This window comes from Triticum aestivum, chromosome 2B (assembly GCF_018294505.1).
Source record: "Triticum aestivum cultivar Chinese Spring chromosome 2B, IWGSC CS RefSeq v2.1, whole genome shotgun sequence".
NCBI lineage: Eukaryota > Viridiplantae > Streptophyta > Magnoliopsida > Poales > Poaceae > Triticum > Triticum aestivum.
In genome coordinates, this window is record NC_057798.1 from 196,570,408 (window position 1) to 196,580,393 (window position 9,986).

Here is a 9,986-nt window from a genome sequence, read left to right on the forward strand (position 1 = left end):
TACTATTTATGTCGTCTCCTACAGGCACTCATTTACATAAATCTAACTACTAGTTGTCTTCCATGCATGCCAGATATAATTGCACACACTGATATATCCACAAGAACCTCACGGAGCAATGTAAAGGCCAATAAACTTGATGTCAATGATACCCAATATGATGGAACATGTAAAGGCAGTTCTTCAGAAGACTTGCAGAAAGATGATGAATCCTCTTCACCCCACAAGGTCCTTGCTCTAACTTGGCCTGTGATATGGGTACAACATGCATATAATGTCCTGGAGTGTATCTACTCTGTTGCAATGCCATGTGCTTAGCATGCTGATCATGCATGTAAATATGTCATGCCTTCCTGTTTTTCAGTACCTATTCCATTCATGATAACATGTTTTCAAATTCAAGTACTGTCATTCTACTCTATCGCAATGCCATCTGCTTAATTTGGACATCATGCTTCTGAATATCTTATGCATTGTTATTCATCAGTATGTACTTCATATGTCTGCCATACCATGTTTTTTTACATTGAAGTGTTGTTCTAGTGCTCTGTTGCAATGCCATCTTATTTTCTCAATCATACACGTGGATGTTGCCTTGGTTATTTCTGTACGTATTCTGCTAGCATATAGTTTTACATTCAACTAGTTTTTTTGCTGTGTTGTCCTGTCGCATCCCTAGCTCTTACACCATACTCCCTCCGTCCGGATTACATGTTGCCGAAATGGATAAAAAAGGATGTATCTAGAACTGAAATACGCCTAGACCCATACATTTTTTCTGGATGGAGGGAATACATGTCAATATGTCATGCCTTTCTATTCTTCAGTACCTATTCCATCTCTCTAATGTCGCATATTTTATAATTAAAGCACCATTCTTCTATACAAGGCATGCAAAGGGAAGACGACTATGTTAGAATCTGAAGGGTTACAAACAAGGCCTTCGCAAAAGATCCAAACGCCAGGAGATAATAAACCAACTCCAGTTTTTATAGATACTGCTCCAGCACAGAGAAACCCAACTCCTATTGATAATAAGCAGATTCCAGTGGCCAAAGAACTAGTCCGCTCCAGTCGAGCAAAAATATGTCAACTCAATTCTAAGAAGCGTGTGCATATCCTTGCATCATGAAATTTTATAGCATGCTGGTCATATTTTCTACATGTTTCTTACCCATCTCTCTTTTAGAAAATAAGCTTAACAGATAGAAGAATTTCTGCAATGGTATCATTTATGAGGAAAGATTCTTGCAGGAATTCTCTGTGCTCCAATGTAGATGTAAGTACCTGTTGTATATCACTATATTTTTACATCAGCATGTATTTTGTTAATCGGCGTGAATCCAACCTTTATCTGATCTAAATTTAGTTGTAGCAAAATGTATGATTAAAGGCCACAATGTTGATTTTTGCAAGGAAAACTGCCTGGTAGTTTTGCATCCTGAGCTGCATGAGTGTACTATCTCATATCAGTGGGTTTGAATACTTTGGTTCTGCAGTGGGTTTTTCAGTGTTTTTTTACTGTGTTGTCCTGTCGTATCCCTAGCTCTTACATCATACTCCCTCCGTCCAGATTAAATGTCGCAGAAATGGATAAAACTGGATGTATCTAGAACTGAAATACGCCTAGACCCATCCATTTATTTCCGGATGGAGGGAATACATGTCAATATGTCATGCCTTTCTATTCTTCAGTACCTATTCCATCTCTGATGTAGCATGTTTTATAACTGAATCACCATTCTTCTATATAAGGCATGCAAGGGGAAGACGGCTCTGTTAGAATCTGAAGGTTTACAAACCAGGTCTTTGCAAAAGATCCAAACGCCAGGAGATAATAAACCAACTCCATTTTTCATAGATACTGCTCTAGCACAGAGAAACCCAACTCCCACTGATAATAAGCAGATTCCAGTGGCCAAAGAACTAGTCTGCTCCAGTCCAGCAAAAGAATGTCAACTCCATTCTAAGAAGCGTGTGCATATCCTCGCATCATGAAATTTTATAGCATTCTGATCATATTTTCTACATGTTTCTTACCCATCTCTCTTTTAGAAAATAAGGTTAAACGATAGAAGACTTTCTCCATTGGGATTGTATTCGAGGAAAATATCTTGCGGGAATTCTCTGTGCTCCAATGCTGATGTAAGTACCTGTTGTATATCACTATATTTTTACATCAACATGTATTTTGTTAATCGGCGTGAATCTAACCTTTATCTGATCTAAAATTAGTTGTAGCAAAACATTAAAGGCGCCAATGTTGATTTTTGTAAGGAAAACTGCCTGGTAGTTTTGCATACTGAGCTGCATGAATGTACTATCTCATATGACGCACATTACTGAATTGTAGTGCTTCTCTGGTTGCCCATTCATTCATTGTGTCAATGTTGCTTTCGTACTACCTTACCTGGCTGATGATAGCTGTGTCATATTGTGTTAATTTGGTGTAGGCTACTTGCCCAAACGTTCGTTGTGTCAATGTTGCTTTCCTATTATCTGACTTGGCCAATGATAGCAATGCTAGTGTGTTAATTTTGTGAAGGCTGAAGATAAGAAGACAAACTCTGAAAACAGCAAGGCAACCCCATTGTTTCTTTCCAGTAAATCTAGGCCAGGTAATATGGCAATAACTCATGATTAATCTGTTTGGTTCCCGTCCTAATTTATGTTATGATGCAGTGGTCGAGACACTCACCACTATCAATAATACAAGCCTGCCCAAATCGCCATCTGAATCTGTTCAGTATCCTCTGTCTCGAATGCAACGGAATAAATGTATGTTTGTGAACCAATTAATGGATGAAGCAATGATGGAAATGGTGGATGAATCAGAGGTGCAGAGTCGTGCGACACAACAACTGATCAATGTTTTCAGAGACAGTGTAGCAAAGCAGAAAGAACTTGCCCACATGCTTATGGGCGTCATCTGTGCTGAGGTTGCAGATTGTGACATTGTAGATGGTTAGGTTCTGCTCATTTATTTGCACTGGCATCAATCTTTGATTGCCCAGTGGATGTAATTTCCTGTAATATATGCTGGATGTGCAATGTTATTCCCTGTATGCCGTACCTTTGTCACAGCCCTAGATTATTGCTTGTATTAGTTGCATCATAGAGCACTCATGAATCATGTCTAAATTTCTGAACCTTGAACCGAGGAAATTAGAAAGCCTCAAAACTTTTAAACGAAGGGCAAGAACCCTTTAAATTGCATTCAGTGTTTCCAAAATGCCCTAAAAATCATTTTGGTAATTTTGGCAAGAGATATATATCAAACCAAAATTCTAGAACATTTTTTGGAATATTTTGGGACATTGAATTTAAATCATATTCTATTTGAATTTGGAATTATATTCATAATATATGATGAATATATTTTCAAATGCCCTGAGATATTATATTTATATGTGGAGAAGTCCATTAAGTGACTTAAAAATATACAGGGGAGTTTTGGCACTGTTTTCAAATTGTTTGAATTTGAATTCAGTGGCAATTAAATAAAACAAAACAGAAGAAAAATAAAAAAAGAGCATAAGACCTACCTGTCGCTTACCTGTCCAGCCTGGCCGGCCTGCTACTGTGCGGCCCAGCCCACAGCGCCGTGCCAGTCACCCTCAACCTCCTGCTAGGAGGATGAGAGGCGCGTGGCCACCGCACGCGAGCACGCGCCCCGCCACCTCCTGCTTCCTGCCGCTGCCCCGACGCGCCTAGACGACGCCACGAGACCCTGGACCCCCATCTCGCTTTCTCCATCACCCTCATCCCCTTCCCTGGATCCCTCTCTCTCACCACCGAGCGGGGCTCGTCGCCACCGATGCCGTCCACCGCTGCCACCAGCCACCACTCGCCTCGCCGACGCTTACACAAGAACCGCAGGACTCCTCTCCATCTCCACGCTGATGCACACGACCGGAGAAGGCCATAGTCATCCGCAACCTCGCCTTCTTCCTCCTCGGCCATCGGACTTCGTCGCCGTCGATCCACCGTCGTCCCTGCCTCCCTGAGCTCGACGCCTGTCTCATTAGAACCGCGGTAAGCTACTGAGTGTTTCCCTTCTGCCCCCCTGCTTGCTCCCGCCCTCTAGCCGTAGCCCCGAGGTCACCCGAGGCCGCCGTCCGCCATGGCCGGCGAGCCCGCGCTCCCGAGCCTCTCCTACTCGCTTCAGGGGCATCGAAACGCTCCTAGCGCCTCCAGGAGGCTGCCTAGCCACTCCTTTTGCCCGCCCGTGCACTGCAGCCCCGCGCCCGATCACGCCCGTAGCTCCGGCCGCCGCCTGGCTCAACGCCACCATCGCTAAAGTCCACCTCGCTCCCTCCCGAGGCCACCACTGGATGCGCGCGTGCGCCAGCAATCCATAGCCGCAAACCACGCTCGAAACCGTCGCCTGTAGCTCAATTCCGAGCGGACTCCACCGCGGCCTGAGGTCGCCGCCGGCCAAACTCCGGCGAGCCGACGTGGCTCCATCATTAGGCTCTAACCCAGCCAGCTAAGCACCACACATCCACGGACAGTGGGCCCCGCAGCGAGTCAAACCACGAGTCAATGCGGGATTAGCCCCCCAATCACTGACCAGTGGGCCCGACAGGTCAGTTTGACCTGGGCTGACACGTTGACTCGTTGACGTCACCCTGACGTAGTGCTGACGCAGTAATGCAATTTTCTGGATTTATTCTTATTCTAAAGATTCTTGAAAATGTCCTAAACTTCTGAAAATCATAGAAATTCAACCGTAACTCCAAACGAAATAATTTATATATGAAAAATGATCAAAAAAATCCAATCTATCCATCTGTACCATTTTCATGCATGTTAGAACAACTTATGGCTGCTGTTTAGGACAAATCATATAAATGGCATTTGAATTTCACATATGGAGTTTGGATTTGAACTTAGAGTTCAAACCAACTTCATTTAACTTTGTGGCTTGTTGCATTAGCTCAAAACACCAGCATGTTGCCATGTCATAATCATGCATCATAATGTTGCATTGCATTGATTGTGTCCTTCTTTGTTTGCCGGTAACCGTACCCTCTCAGTAGACGATGTTCCGACATTGTGATCGTTGACACTGATGAAGACTCAATGCTATCTTCATAAGTGCCAGGCAAGCGAAAACCCCTTGTTCATTCCGATACAATCCCACTCTCTCGCTCCTGCTCTATTTTACTGCATTAGGACAACAACGATACAACTGTTACTTGCAGCGGTAGCTGAACCCCTTTATCCTCTGCATGACCTGTCATTACCACAGTAAATAGATGAAACCCACTAGCATGAGTAGGAGTTGTTTGAGCCCTGATGTGCCTACTCATTCATGCTTGTTTGTCATGCCTGCTACTGCTTAGAGTTGAGTCAGGTCTGATTCATCGGAGATGAATCAGAGGTGTGTGAACATGTCCTACTGTTGAGAGTTAACTGTGTGAACACGATTTGGTAAAGGTAGCGGTGAGAGGCCATGTAGGAGTACATGGTGGGTTGTCTCATTGCAGCCGTCCTCAGGAACTGAGTTCTGTGTTTGTGATCCATGAACAGCTACTACCACACATTGGGTTCCGGTAACTCGGCCCCTCTCGACTTATTAATCAACTCGATCTCTGTCCAGGAGTTGCAACTAGTTTCTGGTGTTTGTAGGTAGTGTTAGTAGTCTATTGCTCTTCTCCTTTAAAGAGATTGACGGCTGCCATCGCTGCCTGGTTGGCAGGGCCCTTCCGTTTGTAACGGGTCATGTCATCCATCCTGTTGTAACACCATAGGGGGTGGACCCTTTGCTGGAGAGGTTGGGCACACCGAGTAATGGCAGCGGCCATCACGTCAATGATGGTTAACCCGTTGTGAGCTAATTAGCCACCTCACTTGAGCAGCCAGATGCTTAACTTCGATGTTTTCCTTCTGGGAAGGTCTCTTCGGTCGCCAGTTAAACTGCTTCTTTGGAGAAACGAGAGAGAATTCGGGCTGCCCCCTCCGAGTTGGATCGAATAGGGGGACGTCTTTGATGTAGAACCACTCTGAGGTCCACTCTTCGGCATTATTCATAGGGTTTCCTACTGGATACCCTGTCCCAACAATACACCATACTGTTGAGAGTTAAGTGTGTGAACACGATTTGGTAAAGGTAGCGGTGAGAGGCCATGTAGGAGTACATGGTGGGTTGTCTCATTGCAACCGTCCTCAGGAACTGAGTTCTGTGTTTGAGATCCATGAACAGCTACTACCACACATTGGGTTCCGGTAACTCGGCCCCTCTCGACTTATTAATCAACTTGATCTCTGTCCAGGAGTTGCAACTAGTTTCTGGTGTTTGTAGGTAGTGTTAGTAGTCTACCAAGTGGCACCCGGTACAGGTGGGCTTGGGACAGACTAGGCACAGTGGCACGGTGTACCAAGTGGCACCCAGATGGTGGGCTTAGGAACCCTGCTCACATCGTTTGGGGCCGTGAGCGACACCCCGGCCGGATCTCCTTGTGGATGGAACCCAAATAGGCGATAAACCTGGACGAGAGACTTGTGAGGTTAGTCAGGTCGTGGCCGACTCCCTCGACAGGCTTCCGCTTGAAGGTTGCCGAGATACACGAGGTGTACATGGCGGTAAGTGGCGAGAGCGTGTGTGAAGAAGTACACCCTTGCAGGGTTAACATTATCTATTCGAATAGCCATGTCCACGGTAAAGGACTTCTGGGTTGCCTGTACAGTTCATAGACAAGTGAAAGTGGATACTCTAAAACGCGCAAGATAAGTGTGAGTGCTATGGATGGCGTTCTCGTAGGGAGACGGGAGCGGATCCATAGTGGTGTATTGATATGGTGAATATGTGGACTCGTGTGCGCCACCTCAAAAGAGTTACTTGCAGTCGTAGTACAGGATAGCCACTGAGTCAAAGCTGGCTTGCTGCAGTTAAACTCCACCACCCCCTTTGTTGATACCGATGCATATGTAGATAGTTCTGATGTAAGTCTTGTTGGGTACATTTGTACTCACGTTTGCCTATTTTATGTTTTTGCAGAGAGACTTCAGTCTCGCTAGTAATTCTGCTTGGACTTCGACGTTTAGCTTGTTACCTTAGCTATGATCTTGTGCCCTCGGCAGGATCTTGTAGATAGTCAGGCTTCTCAGCCTTTTTCATTTGTAGTTGTCTGTACTCAGACATGTTGAGCTTCCGCCTGTGCTTTGACTTGTATGCTCTGAATGTTGGGTCATGAGACCCATGTTTGTAATATCTCGCTCCTCGGAGCCTATTGAATAAAATACTTGAGTTGTAGAGTCATGTTGTGATGCCATGTTGTATTTGCACATATCGAGCATATTGTGTGTATGTTATTGAAATGCTTGGTATGTGTGGGATCTGACTATCTAGTTGTTTATCCTTAGTAGCCTCTCTTACTGGGAAATGTCTCCTAGTGCTTCCAGTGAGCCATGGTAGCTTGCTACTGCTCCGGAACACTTAGGCTGGCCGGCATGTGTCCTTCTTCGTTCCTGTGTCTATCCCTTCGGGGAAATGTCACGCGATGAATACCGGAGTCCTGTTAGCCCGCTACAGCCCGGTATACCGGAGTCCTGCTAGCCCAGTGCTACAGCCTGGATTCACTCGCTGATGACCGACACGTTCGATGCTGGGTCATGGATGCATGTCCCTGTAAGTTTGTGCCACTTTGGATTTACGACTAGCCATGTCAGCCCGGGCTCCTTATCATATGGATGCTAGCGACACAATCATATACGTGTGCCAAAAGACGCAAACGGTCCCGGGCAAAGGTAAGGCGACACCCGTGGGGATACCGTGCGTGAGGCCGCAAAGTGATATGAGGTGTTACATGCTGGATCGATGTGGCATTGAGTCGGGGTCCTGACAGCTTTGGTATCAGAGCTTGACTGCCTGTAGGATTACCAAGCCAAACTGGTCGAAGTTGAGTCTAGAAATTCTTTAGTTATACGTAGGGGAATTGATTGTGGGATGGAACGTAAGGCTCTTTTTACTCCTTATACCTCATGCCCTTCTGATCTGAGTCATCCTATATTTCCTACGGGGTTAAGTAACTAGGCTTTCTCTTCTTTCTATCAGGATCACGTGTTACTAATCCGTAGACTTATAGGATTGACAGTTTTAAGTCTCAGTTCAATTCCTACTATCTTAGTGTGTTGACAATTGATCTCGGAACCTTGATATTGTGATGCTAAGTGGTTATGACACTATTTTACATGATGTCTCAATATTTTTTCGAGCATTTACAGCCATTATGTTGTCCGAGTCATCCCAGGTTTCTAGATAGTCTGATGCACTTGCAATCATTCCTCCATGTTCCTGATGTCCATTTGGGCCAGGTTAATCACACTAATCGGTGAGTTGAGGTACTATGTTGCCTCGGCGTATATGTTGAAGCCATTATTATGACCCTAGGTGTCTTAGGGAGTCACCTAGTAATCTAGCAATGCTTGTATTCCCAGTGTGATGATTCTGGCCATCATTCTCGAAAGCATTCCGTGATGCCACTTAGTTAGTAGGCATTCTATCCCTGGGTTCTTGACCCAAGATTCACTCTACTTATCTCGTGTTGATAGTGTTGCTCGTACCTTTAGGATATTAGTAACCTTTGCGATAGTCCTCGAGGTCTGTGGTATCTCCTTCTTCCAAATACCATGAACTATTTATGGCAGAAGTTCCTCGTTGAACTGAACGATCACAACCAGAGTGCTCTTGATGGGTTCTCGGTTCTGTGTTGTGATTATGCCAGTCCTTCCTCTTCAGCATGGGTTATCCGGAAGAAATATGTTGAACTTGTTCGACATACTAACCTATGCATCCACAACTCAGAAAGATAGATGTTCCTTTGAGTTTTCCCTCTGTAGTTGTATTCCAATCCTTGTCTATCAGTTGATAGCCAAGTTTATGGCGTGCATTCGTGTTATCGATGCCTATTATTTTGTGGTTCGCTAAGCCATTCTACTCCGGAATGACTAGGAGAAACAAACTCCAGTACCTCGTCCATCTCTGGGATTGGGTCAAAGCAGTTGTATTCCGCAGATCAAATTGCTAATCCAGCTTCTGGTCTGTTCTACCTTGAAGTATTACCATCTTTATATCAGGAATATCATGGGAATTGCACACCATCCTATGAACTCTTGATGTAGTGATACCTCTCGCCATCGTTGTTCATTCCTCGGTTCCCGTGTTGTTGCAACCGGAATGCCGACAAGTGAACCGTGATGTATGAAATCAATACTCCTAGCAACTTTGTTGCTTGGTAGTTAAAGGACAATAATTTCATTCTTAGCGTGTTGGTTTTTGAATCATCATTCTAAGATATATTGTGCTACCTAGTCCCTATTTCGGTGCACCTTTCGATCAATGATTTATGGCTATGCAAATCCCTTGCTTATTTGATCATTTCGTCTTGCCCTGAAAAGCAAGATTGTTCTCGAGCTTAATAGCATATCGGTGGTTCGTGATTTTCCAATTATCTTCCCGGAAGTATCACCAGGTTGTCCCCTGACCGTTATGTTAAGCTCGTGATCAGGTTGGTTTCTCTATAAACCACCCCTTCTCCAAGAATCTGTGTTGGATACCCCTGAGCTTGTTGGTTAAGCTAAACAACAACTTGGAGAGTTGGAAGATAGAAGCTTGCCAACTTAGTTCATTTAAAGGGACATCTTTGTGTGTGTATGTTGAAGAAAGATGATATCTTCATCGATTGGTCCCTGTGATCAGTTGTTGGATCTATTATCTTAAACAATCTTTGATTTGAGCATGGGCTATTGTCAAGTCAAATCAGAACCAACGATATTCGTAATGTTGTCTTACTCGTGGTTGATTCCTCGAGCATACACTGTTATACTCTTTGGGTCTGACCAATGCTATCACCTTGTTCACATATTTCTGGAATTCCACTTATGTGGAAACCTGGAGGAATTTTGTTGAGCCCATCAGCAACATTGTTATCTTCTCCAGGATTTGTGTTGAACATCCAGCTAGTATTGGAAACTTTATAAGC